Source organism: Choloepus didactylus, chromosome 7, assembly GCF_015220235.1.
Source record: "Choloepus didactylus isolate mChoDid1 chromosome 7, mChoDid1.pri, whole genome shotgun sequence".
Lineage (NCBI taxonomy): Eukaryota > Metazoa > Chordata > Mammalia > Pilosa > Megalonychidae > Choloepus > Choloepus didactylus.
The window spans coordinates 45,486,745-45,499,427 of record NC_051313.1 but is presented as its reverse complement, the minus strand read 5'-3'; positions in this window follow the sequence as shown (position 1 = coordinate 45,499,427).

Genomic DNA, 12,683 nt, shown 5'->3' with positions numbered 1-12,683 from the left:
GTAAAGATTGGTGCTGGGCCCCTGATAGGAAGATGTTCAAGTTGTAGACTTGAGTAGGAGACGAGCAGTAACTGTGTGGATCAGAGTCATAGCATACATTATCTGAAAATTATCAAATCACAGTAGTGATAGGTATAGGTTTAAGTTTAATGGGAAAAGCTTTCTGCTGTGTTCTTAAGGAGTTAAACTTCTTATGACTCTAAGGAAACACAGTTTTTCTATAATCTATAAAGATCTAGGCAAGAGCTCCTATAGGAACCACTTTGGTTCACTAAATTACTCAGTGCTCAGAATTATTTACTGGTCATTGAGTTTACACTGCTTTGTGGTGGAATGGGTAGGAAGTATGTCCATTTTATGGGCAGAGAAACTGAAGGCCACAGGTCAAAACTAAGTATGACCCCTAGAATATTGTGCAATGAATTTCCGGAGAGCATTTAAATTTTGTACTTTTTTCACTCAGTGGTTTTCTTGTTTTGGAAAGCAGAGTCTAAATGATGGAGGTAGTAAAAAATGTCATTCAAATACTATATAGAACCTTCTTTGGGTTAAACAACCCAAACCAACTCTGTAACTCTAGCCCAAACCAGGGCTGAAAAAACATTGCCATAAGCTCCTAAAATATTGCCTGTATTATACTGCTCCTGTACCTCAAAATTATGTGAATTGACTAGATCTGATGTAAAAATTAAATAAACCAAGAAACCCAAGCCTTTTTCTTCACTTGTGCACAGTAGAAAAGATGGTAATGAAATTGTCATTTTTTTATGCCCCCATGTATGTGCTATCTCTTAAAATCTCATTTGTCAACTGATTTAAATGTGTATCAAAATGAATCTCTTTGGAGAATGAAGAGTGAACCATTCAGTTGTTTTAGAATATGGCCACCTAAAGAAGCACAGTACTGGCCTGGGTGATAAATGCCAGCAATGTCAAAGGGGAAGGCCCATCCCTTGCTCCCTGCCTTAGTCTGACACTACTCATGTCTATTGTTCACATCTCTGTGTTCACCCAAATCACCATTTTGCAATTACTAATTGTGAGGTTTCTAGAAGGCACACATATAATTTTTTAAAAAATTATATAATATGGTGTTAACAGACAACCAGGCTCATACTGCTTTAAGGATGATACTGTTGATGCTTTTTTTTTTTGTTATAAGTAGTCTCTTTTTCTCACATTGATTAAATCAGTTATTAATACTAGAAAAACAGTGACCAAACTAACATTTTCATGTGCCATTATTTTCTAGGCATTTTAAGACAGTGTAGCAAATAGGGCAATTGCAGAGGTTTTCTAATTTTTTTTTCTTTTTGCCATAGATTTCCTTGTTCATACAAAAATTCACAGTGTCCCAATATGTAAAGCAGATTAAAGTAAGTCTTTTATTTTCTGAGGGAATTCAAAATAGGGTCCAGTGCCCCTGTTTCCCCACTAAAGGTAGCCTCTGAGGAGGTTCTTCAAGATATAATTTGAAAACCCCTGATGGAGTGAGAAGATCCCTGCACTGAAAGCCAGAAGACTTGTATTGGAGATCTGGTTCTGCCAATAGTTCTTTGCACAGCCTTAAGAAAGACATTTAACCTCCATCTTTTCCCACTGATTAAACAGGGATAATAAGATATGCCCTCTCCACTTTCTGGGTTTGTTCTGAGGAATAAATGACATAATGGATACAAAAGTGCTTTACAAATGGTAAAAAAAATTGGTAGAAACATGTAAAATGCCTCACTGAATTTATATGTCAACAAATATTTGTTGATGTAGACAGAATTTTGTAATCTAGGAAACAGACTGTATAGGTGAAAAAGTAGCTAAAGATTCCCCATTTAAAACCTTTTTTATGGCTCTAATAGTACTGAGGTAGAATATACATAAGAATATTAAAATAGAATATAGTTCTAGCATATATAAGAGGATAATGTCAATTTTACTAATCATCTAACATTAGCAAAGGTACCTACCACTAGTTAGTTGGGTGCTTGGTCCTAGAAATACCTTAAGACAAGTCTATGAAAGAAAAGAGGGAAAAAAATCTAAATTTGAAGGTAAATTTTATGAGCAGTAATGATAAATTCCATAAACTTGTGGGAAAAGACCACTTGAATTAATTGGCGTCACCATCAATCAAAAGCTGTTGATTGCTCTAGTAAACCCCATGAAATGAAAGTGGGTCTGAAAAATATCAGTCTATTTTAACCTTCTGTTAAGCAAGGAAATGAGTAACACCATTCAAATGTTTGTATTTCCACTTGCCAAATGCAACAATTAGAAACACGCTTTCATGAATTTAACCTCTTAAATGAGTAAATCTTCTCTTCAACGGTTTCATGTCATTTGGTTCAAATGGTGTAATGTTTCTTACATAAAGAACTTAAGAAGACTAAATCCATTAGGGAAAGTGGGGATTTATTGTACTCCAAGGCTGTGTGTTTAAAAGGACGCCAACTATAAAAGAACAAAAAATGGCCTTGTGTTTGAGGACTTCCAATTCCAGGTTTGCAGCGAGCATTGTATGAAACCAACAAATTTTATGTGTATTTATTCCACCTCTTTTCACGCCAGGAACTGTGTTTCTTTGTGTTTGAATCTCACCTGATGCTAAGTAGCCTGTTCCAGGAGATGAGTGAAAAAAGGCGTTTTCCCCAGCTCAGACATTTCCACTTAATTTTTATTTATTTTTTCAGTAAAATCTGTACTTTCTTAATTTCTTCAACTGTGGAAAAAAAATCCATAACTTAAAAAACAGCTACAAACTATGTCCTTCCCTTCCAATGCACCATTTTTTTTTTCCTTTCTCTGAAGAGGCTGAAAAAGAAAGCCATGCTATCTTTTTCATAAATATCCACAGGTCAGTGGAAAGCTGTTTATTTTTCTCCTGAAGCACATTAATACTACCAACCAACAACAGTGGCCTTTCAAAACCAGAAGGCAAGAGACAGCCACAACTCTCCAGTAGTAACAACAAACACTTTTTTGCCTCAGGAGACAGGATTTTTTTTTTTTTTTTTTTTTTTTCTTTTAGGGCTTGTTTTCCCATTCACTGACCATAACCCTATTTCAAGGAGAGTAAGAGTGTTCAGAGACACTTAAAATTGGGCTATCCACAAGTTAAAAGCTTTAAATTGTATGATAAGCATTGGGTGTTGTAAGTTAAGGCTTTCATCAAACTAGATCAAGATATATTTTCTCATAGTTCCCTTGACTGGGGAGGCAGTTCCTAATTATTGTTTTTTTCTCTTGAATATTCTGGAACATTCAAGCTTTAGCTACAAAACTTTGTGCCCAATGCCAGAAAGTCCTAGCTGTCAGTCAGGAGTCATTTTTTCTCTCCAAGGAACAACTGACCTTAAGTTCCTGACACACCTCAACAGTCCAGAGTGCTAAGTTTAACAAAGATTAATCTCACACTGAGGAGGATGGCAGTAACCAAGCAGGGCAGACTGGACACATTCTGGGCATTCCAGAAAAGTAAGCTCTTTTATGGGTGGCCAGGCAATGTTTTCCATAAAGTCAGTCTTTATGAATCTACTCTGTCCTTTACTGCCTCAGTATCTGTAGCAATTCCTGTTGCCTTCCAGTTTTTTCCAAACACTCTTGAATCCTTCCCTGTATCTTCTTAATTCCTAGGGTTGTGGTTTCCATCAATTCCGGTACTGACAGCAGTTCTCCATTAAAATTCTCAAAGGTATTCAGAAACGCACAGACCATTAAAACCAGGAAGCAGCTAAAACTCAGAGTAATCAGAGAAGTGACATAATCTTTCCAAGGATGTGTGGCTACTTTTTACCAAGTCATTGGTAAGGCCAGATTTCTGGATTATGGCAAGCCAGTGCTTTTTCTTTTGCATCAATTCAATCTGTAAAATAATCTGTGGTCTTTCTCTATAAACACTGATTTATCTCTCTATTCTCTAGACTTCTATTCAACTCAGGGCAGGGATCATTATTTTCATTTTTTTCATACCCAGCATCTCACACAGTGGCTGACGAATAGCGATTACCCAGTAACAGCTCCTATCACCCCCATTTACTATTTAATATGACTCTAACTGGCTTATAAATATGCCTATCTCCCCAACTTGATTACAAACTCCTCATGGGCAGAAACCATACCCTATTATTTTGAAGATCTTAACAGTTCTTAGCGGTGTTTAGCATATGTAGGCTTGTTTTTTACTTGAAAGCAGAGAACAATGTCATAAAATGATATCAACCCAATTTCCTGAAGAAGTACCTTGGTAGACTGACTGATGGCTCCCCAAATAGACCCACGCCCCAATCCATGGAACGTGTGAATGTTCCCTTATATAGCAAAGGTGGCCTTGCAGATGTGATTAAATGAAGGATCTTGAGATGGGGAGATTATCCTGGATTTTCCTTTGGGCCTGTTGTAATCACAATGGTCCTTAGAAGAGGGACACAAGAAGAGTCAGAATCAGAGGAGAAGGCGATGTGATAACAGAAGCAGAGATTGTGGAGTGACATCTTTTGACGATGGAGGAAGGGGCCACAATCTGAGGAGTATATGTGGCTACTAGAAGCTGAAAAAAGCAAGGAAAAAGAGTCTTCCTACAGAGCCCTCATTGAAACTAAGTCTAGCAACACATTTTAGTCCCATGAAACTGATTTTGGACTTCTGGCTTCCCAAACTCTAAGAGAATAATTTTGTATTATTTTAAGCTGCTAAATTTGTGGTACTTTGGTACAACACAAATAGGAGACTAAGAAGAACCATGAATATAAACTCTGCAAAGTGAAAAGTATATCCATAAAATATACTACCAGATATATGCCCAAAACATTGAATAATAGAATTGGAAGGGACTTTGGAAATGATCCTTTCTGGTTACTTGCCCTGAGGGAAATGATAGTCTTTATGATAATTGGTGGATGTTTGTCCATTCTTTTTATAAAAATCTCTAGAACAATGACTTCACTTTATTTTATTTTATTTTCAGATTGGTAAAAGATAAAATTCTGCTTGGCTTTCATTCACTTGAAACACATACCATTTAGTTTTTTTTTTTTTTTTGCCCAAAGAGGGAAAAAAACCTGAGCTGTGCAGTTGGTCGGCAGGCAATTTCACCTGCAATCTTTCTAATATAGATTTGAATCTGGAGATACAAGGAGTGGCAGTCAAGCAAAACAGTCCAATCAACAAATGGTTTTGGAGACAAAATACCTAGTTTTCTTTAAGCCAATATGCTTCTGCTGTGGTCCAGCCCTGACCTCAGTTCTACTTTTTAATCCCACAGTTTGCAGAATTGTATGTGTGTGTCTATGTGTGTGTTATTCATCTGAACTAAACTCACCCTTGGCTCATGAAACATGTGAATTGGAAAGCTGTTCTCCAAATGAGCTCCCTCCTGGAGAATTTCCCAAAGCTCAGCCTGCTTTAATTACTTAACCAAGAAGTTTTCAATGAACTGTTTTGAACCTGGCATCCTCAATACACTCGCCTTGTACTGAGTGATAGCTTTATGACAGGAAGCTTTGTTAGCTGGACCACCCGGGGAAAGCAGCTTGAATGGAATATGGCTACCCGTCGACTGAAGAACGTTGTGCTCCCAAGGACATGCTCCACCTGTGCTCCCTTTGCTGCCCTTGCTCCCGTTCATTTCCCATGCAATTCAAGGTGTTGAACTTAATCCATAGAGCTTTGCATCAATGGCCTCATTTATGGGTCCTTCTGCAGCCCTGTCTATGTCAGAAATCTCTTCCCACGTAGTCTGAAGGCACTTGAGTCCAGCTGTGCAGATGGTATTCTGTGATCTGATGGGACTGTGTTTACGCAACAGCTCCAAGACAATTTGAGTAAAACCTTTGGGATTCCCTAAATAGCCCATTTTGATTTTGACTGGACTTACCATCCTCACAACCAAAAGCAAAATAAAAGTATTATTTAGGTTAAAACAACCAAACTGATTTGAATGCAATTTCTCTTTGTGACTGAGATTCCTATAGTTTTACTTGTTTGGGTAGCGTTTCAAACTAATTAGTATTCATAGTTTGCCTCTCCACACTGCATTCCTTCTTCTGGCCATGGTGTCATTTTTTGTTTAGAATCCACTCCTTCCCCAATTTCATTATAGGATCCTAAGGGAAGAGCACGTGGCACAGATTTAAATTGTTTTCCTTTGGTCACAGTGATTGGTTCAGAGGTGAACTTGCGATGTAACAAGGACCAATCAGATTAAATTTTGCACTTTTGCTGGCAGGGCTGGGACAAAGATATTTGCTTTCTTGGAGAGATTTAAACCCAGTCAAGAATGATGTCCCCACATCTGCTGTCAGTCATCTCGCAGTTATGTGGTATTAAGAACGGAGCCAATACAGAGAAGTGAAGCCTGGAACTGGAGAACAAAAAACTGGTTCCTAGTGACATTGCTTGAGTCCTGATTCAAGTCTTATTTGGACTGTTTAGTTATATAATCCAGTAAATTCTTTTGTTGTGTAGTGCTTCTAAGTTGGGTTTTTCTCACTTGCAATAAAGGAATAACATTATAATGATATTGAAAGTTATTTTTGTTCAAATCCAGTGTTTACTGATGTCTATGAAAGTGTGGTACTTGAATTGAGTACAAAGTCCTCAAATTTAAGCACCTTCTAGGATTCTCTGTGAAATCAGTGAGGTGGGACCTTTCCTACTGCCAGCACAGCTAAAGACATGAAAACCATTTATTTGCTCCTGAAAATTTTTTCTTTATTTGCGTGTAAATAGATAATTGGTCCTGTGGAAGCATGATTAAAATGCTTGATCCCATTTATTTATCAGCTGACTATATACAAAAGTATTAGATATATTCCTGCTGCAAAATCCAAGTTGAGAGAAAGAAAAAATACATTTGCAACTATCCATGGTTCCTATTATCAGGATTAAGATATATTATTTAAACAAATAGTGAGCTTTTAGAATTGAGGTGTACATAATTTAAGTATATTTTCTAAAGTATTATTTCCTACTGAATATTAGATTAACTTTATATTTTAGTAACAGACATGTACCTGAATGTCTTTGGAATTTCCTTGGAAGTATCTCTGAAATTTGGAATTTTGAACATTTATCTTTAATTGAGAGGCTATTTTGCTCCCACAGAGCAAAATATTATTATTTTGCTTATTTTGCTCCCACAACTTCTGTGATAAAAAAATGCTTTTAGACATTGATACATACATTTTGTTAACAAAATATAAGGGTTAAAATAACAATTATTGTTGGTAAGGAATTGTTTTATTTAAAATTTTATTCCCTCCCGTCATATTTAGCTCCTATTCACACCGTCTTTTCTTTGTTCCCCTACTGTCTTCGACATTCCGTGTTTCTCTTTACATTCCATTAATATATTAATTTGAAACATATGAATGTGCCATTTTTATAGGTCAAAACTCATTGTATTTCTTTTGTAATTTCATATAGTTGAACCTAATGTTATACACTTTTTTAAAGAAATCTCATAGTTAATTTCAACTTCCAGGTTCTTCTTCCTGCCATCATCTTTACAAATGGATTCCATTTTTGTCTGTATTCCGATGGGACTCTCTTTTCTCTAGGAGAGAAAAATTAATCAGTGATTTAATCATCTGCCCTAAGATGTTTCAACTATTGGTATATGGACTTTGAAACTGTTTACCGGCTCTCAAATGAAATATTAATATTACTAGGTAATGTTTTTTCTGTCTTCAGAAATTGGAGGAGAAACAGATAAGCAGAAAAGTTCCTTTTTCTCAGTTTCCACAAGAAAAATTCTTTGCAATATTATTTGCAAGAATATAGAGTTCTAATGATTATTTTTACTCCTTTTGGAAACAATTTACTTTTATAACATGTGCCCCTTAAAACAGGAGACTGGTTTCAAAGTGCCAATTTTAGCTCAATGTATATTTAAATAAATCTTAATTTATAAGACATATTTTAGTAACAAGAAAATTATTTTAAAGACTGTTGCATTGCAATAGACAAAGAGTCTATTTTTATGTTTTCAGAAAAGTATCAAACTTTATACATTTTAGTGAAAATGAAGAGAAATTTGAGAGTATTAGTATATGGCTATACTAATACTGGAATTTTCATATTAGACAAATTAATGCACACAGCTATTCAAATTGCATGTGCCTAGTTCACAAAACCCTGATCAGAGCAATTTGTAGATGGGTTCAAAATAATAAATACCATGAACATTTAAATGGAAAATTGGCATAGTTTTGAGATAAATATGATTGAATACATGTATGCCATTCTTTTCTCTCTTCCTACTTTTACTGTAACCCTTGCTTTAATGATGACAATAACATGGATACAGTCATGAAATAGTTTCTTTTCCTTCTTTTCTCTCACTCTTTCCTTTAAGGCATTCACATTATTTTTTATTGCTGCCAATGTTAATGTTTTGGTATCCTTTCCAAGTAAATTGCAAAAATATGTAAAAAAATTTAAAATTAAAAAAATTATGTAGTCTGGAGACCAGAAAACAATGGCATATTTCTTTAAAAATAGGTATAAGGAACACGGGACTGGAGACCAAAGTTTTAACATTGGAATCTTGCTCTTAACAAAAGCATATATGATACTTATATCCAGTGTGGGTTTGACACAGAGATGTTACCACGGCCAAGATGAATTTATTTATGGAGAAGCAACTTGCTCTTCTAGACATGTATCTTTGTTGATAACTTGTTGATAAACCAATCCTTTGTTTTCTCTGCAAGTTTGAATACTTTTGCTAAAAGTTATCTATTGACAAAAAGTACAGCTAAAATTCAAAATTCTCAAACGTGTGAACTTTATTCAGATTCACATTTTTTCCTTTCATTAAGATTTTATACAAGTTGTAAGAGAGGAAACATAAAATTATCCTATCAATTCTAATGAAACATTCAAAAATATATGGATAAAAAGTCATATTAGTATTGTCTGTATTTTCTTCTTTTGTGTTTACTCTGACTATATTTTTCTTTGAAGGGAAATCCCATGGGCCAAGTATATTTGTAAGGTGCAATAGTCTGAAGTCCCAAAAGTCAAGTATGTTTATAGGGTGAGTGATTAAGAAAATCTATAATATGTGAAAAACCAATTTCTTTAAAAATTGTCACCAACTCAACCCTGGTTTCTAAGTATAAAAAGTTATCAGTTATTTTAAAAAACAGTAATACTCCCACGATGTATAATTCTGCCAGGAAGACATTAGAATTAATGTTTTACTCAGCGCATTTAGTCAGTGTGGAAATCAGAGAGAAAAATCACAGTGGAAAGTTTTTTGAAAAATATATTTAACGTTAAGCAGCCATGAGGGTGGGGTGGGGGAATGGAAAGTAAAGACAACGGTTAAAAGAAAATGTTTGCATAGTCTTATCATCTTTGGGTTGATCATCTATTTTGTAAGTTTTCATGATTACTTTAAACATCTCAGGCCATTTCTTCAGTCATCATTATTCACCATGATTTAGACCTTCAATCCCAGGAGAATGTGCTTATATAGTAATATGAGATTAAGCTAAATAAATATTAGAAGGTATAATAATTTGAAATGCCTTCCAAAATCAATTAGAAACCACTTTGGGTTATCAGTAGAGGTGGGAACATAATTATAGGTCATCGAGAGAGGACTGTATACATGAGCTCATGGTGTTTTTGTACATTTTGGTATAATTTGGTTATGTGAAATGGGGAAAAAGTCCCTAAATTGTCTGTTACTTCTGCTTAATTTTATAGCTGGATATTCAATCGCCATCACAGGTTTCAATCAAGAGGGGCTAATATTATTTAAAGAAGTCTAGACCTGCTAGCTGAAGTACAGTTTAGTGTTTATACACCATGGTGGTGGTGTAGGCTGTCGTGAGTTGACTTATCATTCACACATACATATCTCAAGCTATATTGGGCTTAAAATGTATTAGCTTTTTGGAAATACGGTTTTTCCTTTTTCTTCTTCCTTTTTTTTTTTTCTTTATATCTATGTGCATTATAATTCCCTTTGGGCTAACCATGCACACTGGACCTTGCAATCCCTGAGGAAATCATACATTATTAGGACACGGGGGTTTAAGTAGTCTCCTTTTATTTCTGGGCTGCTTGCCTTCTTGAGAAAGCATGAAAAACTTTTATTTGAAGGCTTGCTCATCCTTCTCCAAATTGACTCATTGATTTGCTTTTTCCTAGGAAGTCTTGTAAGATGTACTTGCATCTGATTCTTTGACACCTCTAAGTCAGATGAATGGCCTCATTTTCACTAACTTTCATTTTGTTATACACATATCTGAAAGCTTTCTCCCTTTTCTTTCCTTTTTAAAATTGGATGTGTCAAACATGTCCCGACTTGGACTTGGTTAGCTTGGCCTATCTGTCTGGTGCAGGAGTGCTGGAAAATTTACATTTGAACAGCACCTCTAAGAGCTCTTAATGATGTGGTGCTGAAAGGCTGCTGGCCCCAGGCCAAGGCTGGGATTTCACTGCTTGGGCAGGAAGGTCAGTTTAATCCTAAGGGGAAGGAAGAAAAAAAAAAAAACAAACCCAAACACCAAAATACTATTCTCTGTACATCCTGCAAAAGAAAAATTACAAATTTGGATGTAATATTTAAAAGACTTCCATCTTCATTTCAAAGTAACTGCTTTTAGTAGCCAGTGAGCTCCTTTTGGTTAGAATTATTAGCTCAGGACGTTTTGCTTTAGTTTAGACAGAAACCTCTAAGTGGCCTACTTTCATTTTCGTCTACTTGAATAGTCTGTGGTTATAATATTTGAAATAAACTTTGTAAATGGTCTTGGTAAGGGGGTAAAAAAAGAAAAACAAAAAAACAAAAAAACAACAACAGCAAATCAGCCTAACCTCAAGTTTTAAAAGCCTTTTTCCTGAAGCCCTCTACCTGTCTAATTATTCCAATAAGGGCCAGTGGACTTACATCAATTGTGTAGTTCCTTATAGTCTCAGAGGCAACAGAAAGCCAGAAACGCAAGTTTTGCATTATTTCTTAGATTAGCCACAAAACTTGTTTTTCATGAATTTTAAAAACACGGTTATGGCTATCTGGGGTGGAAAGAACAGGGGGTGTGACTGAACAGCTCCGAAGGAAAGTCTTAGTGACATAGGACCACATGCCAACTGACAAGGGGATTACTAAAAATGATGTGTGCTCTCTAGTTATCCCACAAATTCCCCTTGTAAGATTAACTGACTGCTTGCAAGGTGAAGGCTAGGACAGACAGATTAATATAACAGCTTTTCTTTACAACTAAGTCATTTGTTAAATAAAAGCTATGGGAAAGCTGGTGCCATAAAATAAGTTCGATAGATCGCCTCACCGTGGTATTATCACCCTGGTTACCCTTGAACTCTAGAGATTTAACGATCTTCAAATAAGTAGTATTTAAACAAATGCCTTTTCAAACAAAGTGAAGGACTGTGGAGTTTATTTAATAACCACCACAAACATTAAGCTGCATAAAAACTGCTTTCATGACTTAATTTCGATAACAACTGAATGTGCTGAGTAAGCCTCAAAGACCTAAAGTTAAGCATTTTTTTTTTTTTCTTTCCAGTTTTCCATTGCTTAACTATTGGGGAAAAATATTGCTAGTGTTTTAGGATTTTCAAGGACAAGTCATCTCATTTGTCTAATGCATACTGAAGAAAGCCGATTAAGGAAAGTTAATTGTCCTGGAACTGCCAGAGCCAGCACGTATGTTATGTTCAGGTTTGCAGAGGCTGCCCCTGTGCCATCAGGCCAGCACCAAGTGCAATGGGAAAGTTTTTGCAAATGTCTGTCCAAAGAATCTCGGCTTGGCTTCTCCAAGGACAGAATTTCATGAGGTCGGAGGTCACTTAAGGGGGTATTCACCAAAATGTAACTGTTTTTCATTTATGTGTGGATTCTTGAAGAGTTGTGTTCTTATTCTTCTTTTTTGGGTCAAGGACCCCCTTGAGAATCTGATAAAAACTATAAAGCCCCCAGAAATGTACACACACGGAGAAGTTGCATATCTTGGGAGGGAGTTCCATGAAGTACCTGAAGCCTGCCCATGACCCCCTGTTGCAGAGACAGACTACACTTTGTCTGACTGATGAATTCATCCTGCATTTTTATAACCTTTCCAGGTCACCTGCATTTTATTGTTTTTTTTTTTTTGGTAAGGGAGCCAAGACTCCCTACGAAATCCACATAAATGAGATTCTTTAATTTGGACATGTTTTTTGAAGGGGTAGATAGAACAAAAAGAAAGACACAAAATAAAAAATCAAACAGCCCCTAAGATCCAATTCCATTAGGAAAATCTGTACTGTCAATCACTTTTCCAGGTGTCGATTTTATTCTTGATTGGTGGGAGTTTGAATCCTTTCCTCCTTCTTTTGGCTGCCTCCACCTGCTCTTCTATCTGCCCCCTCACCAGCCCCAGCACGGGCACATTCTTATCTGTTCTGTTCCACACTTGTGGGGCAATATTGCTAACTGCATTTTCATTTAAATTGTGAAACCAGGTCTCTTTCCTCCAATGAATGCAATTTTGTATCATAGTGTGTCTTCCCTTTTCTTTTGAAAAGATGTCTTCAAGAAGTTCTGAACTCAAGAAACATTTTCCTTTCTTAAATTAGCTATAGATACGGCATATTGACTCATTTCAAACGTAGATTGGACATGTTTTCATCAGTACCAGTTTGCCCTTTACCACTGTAGAAAGCTAAGAATA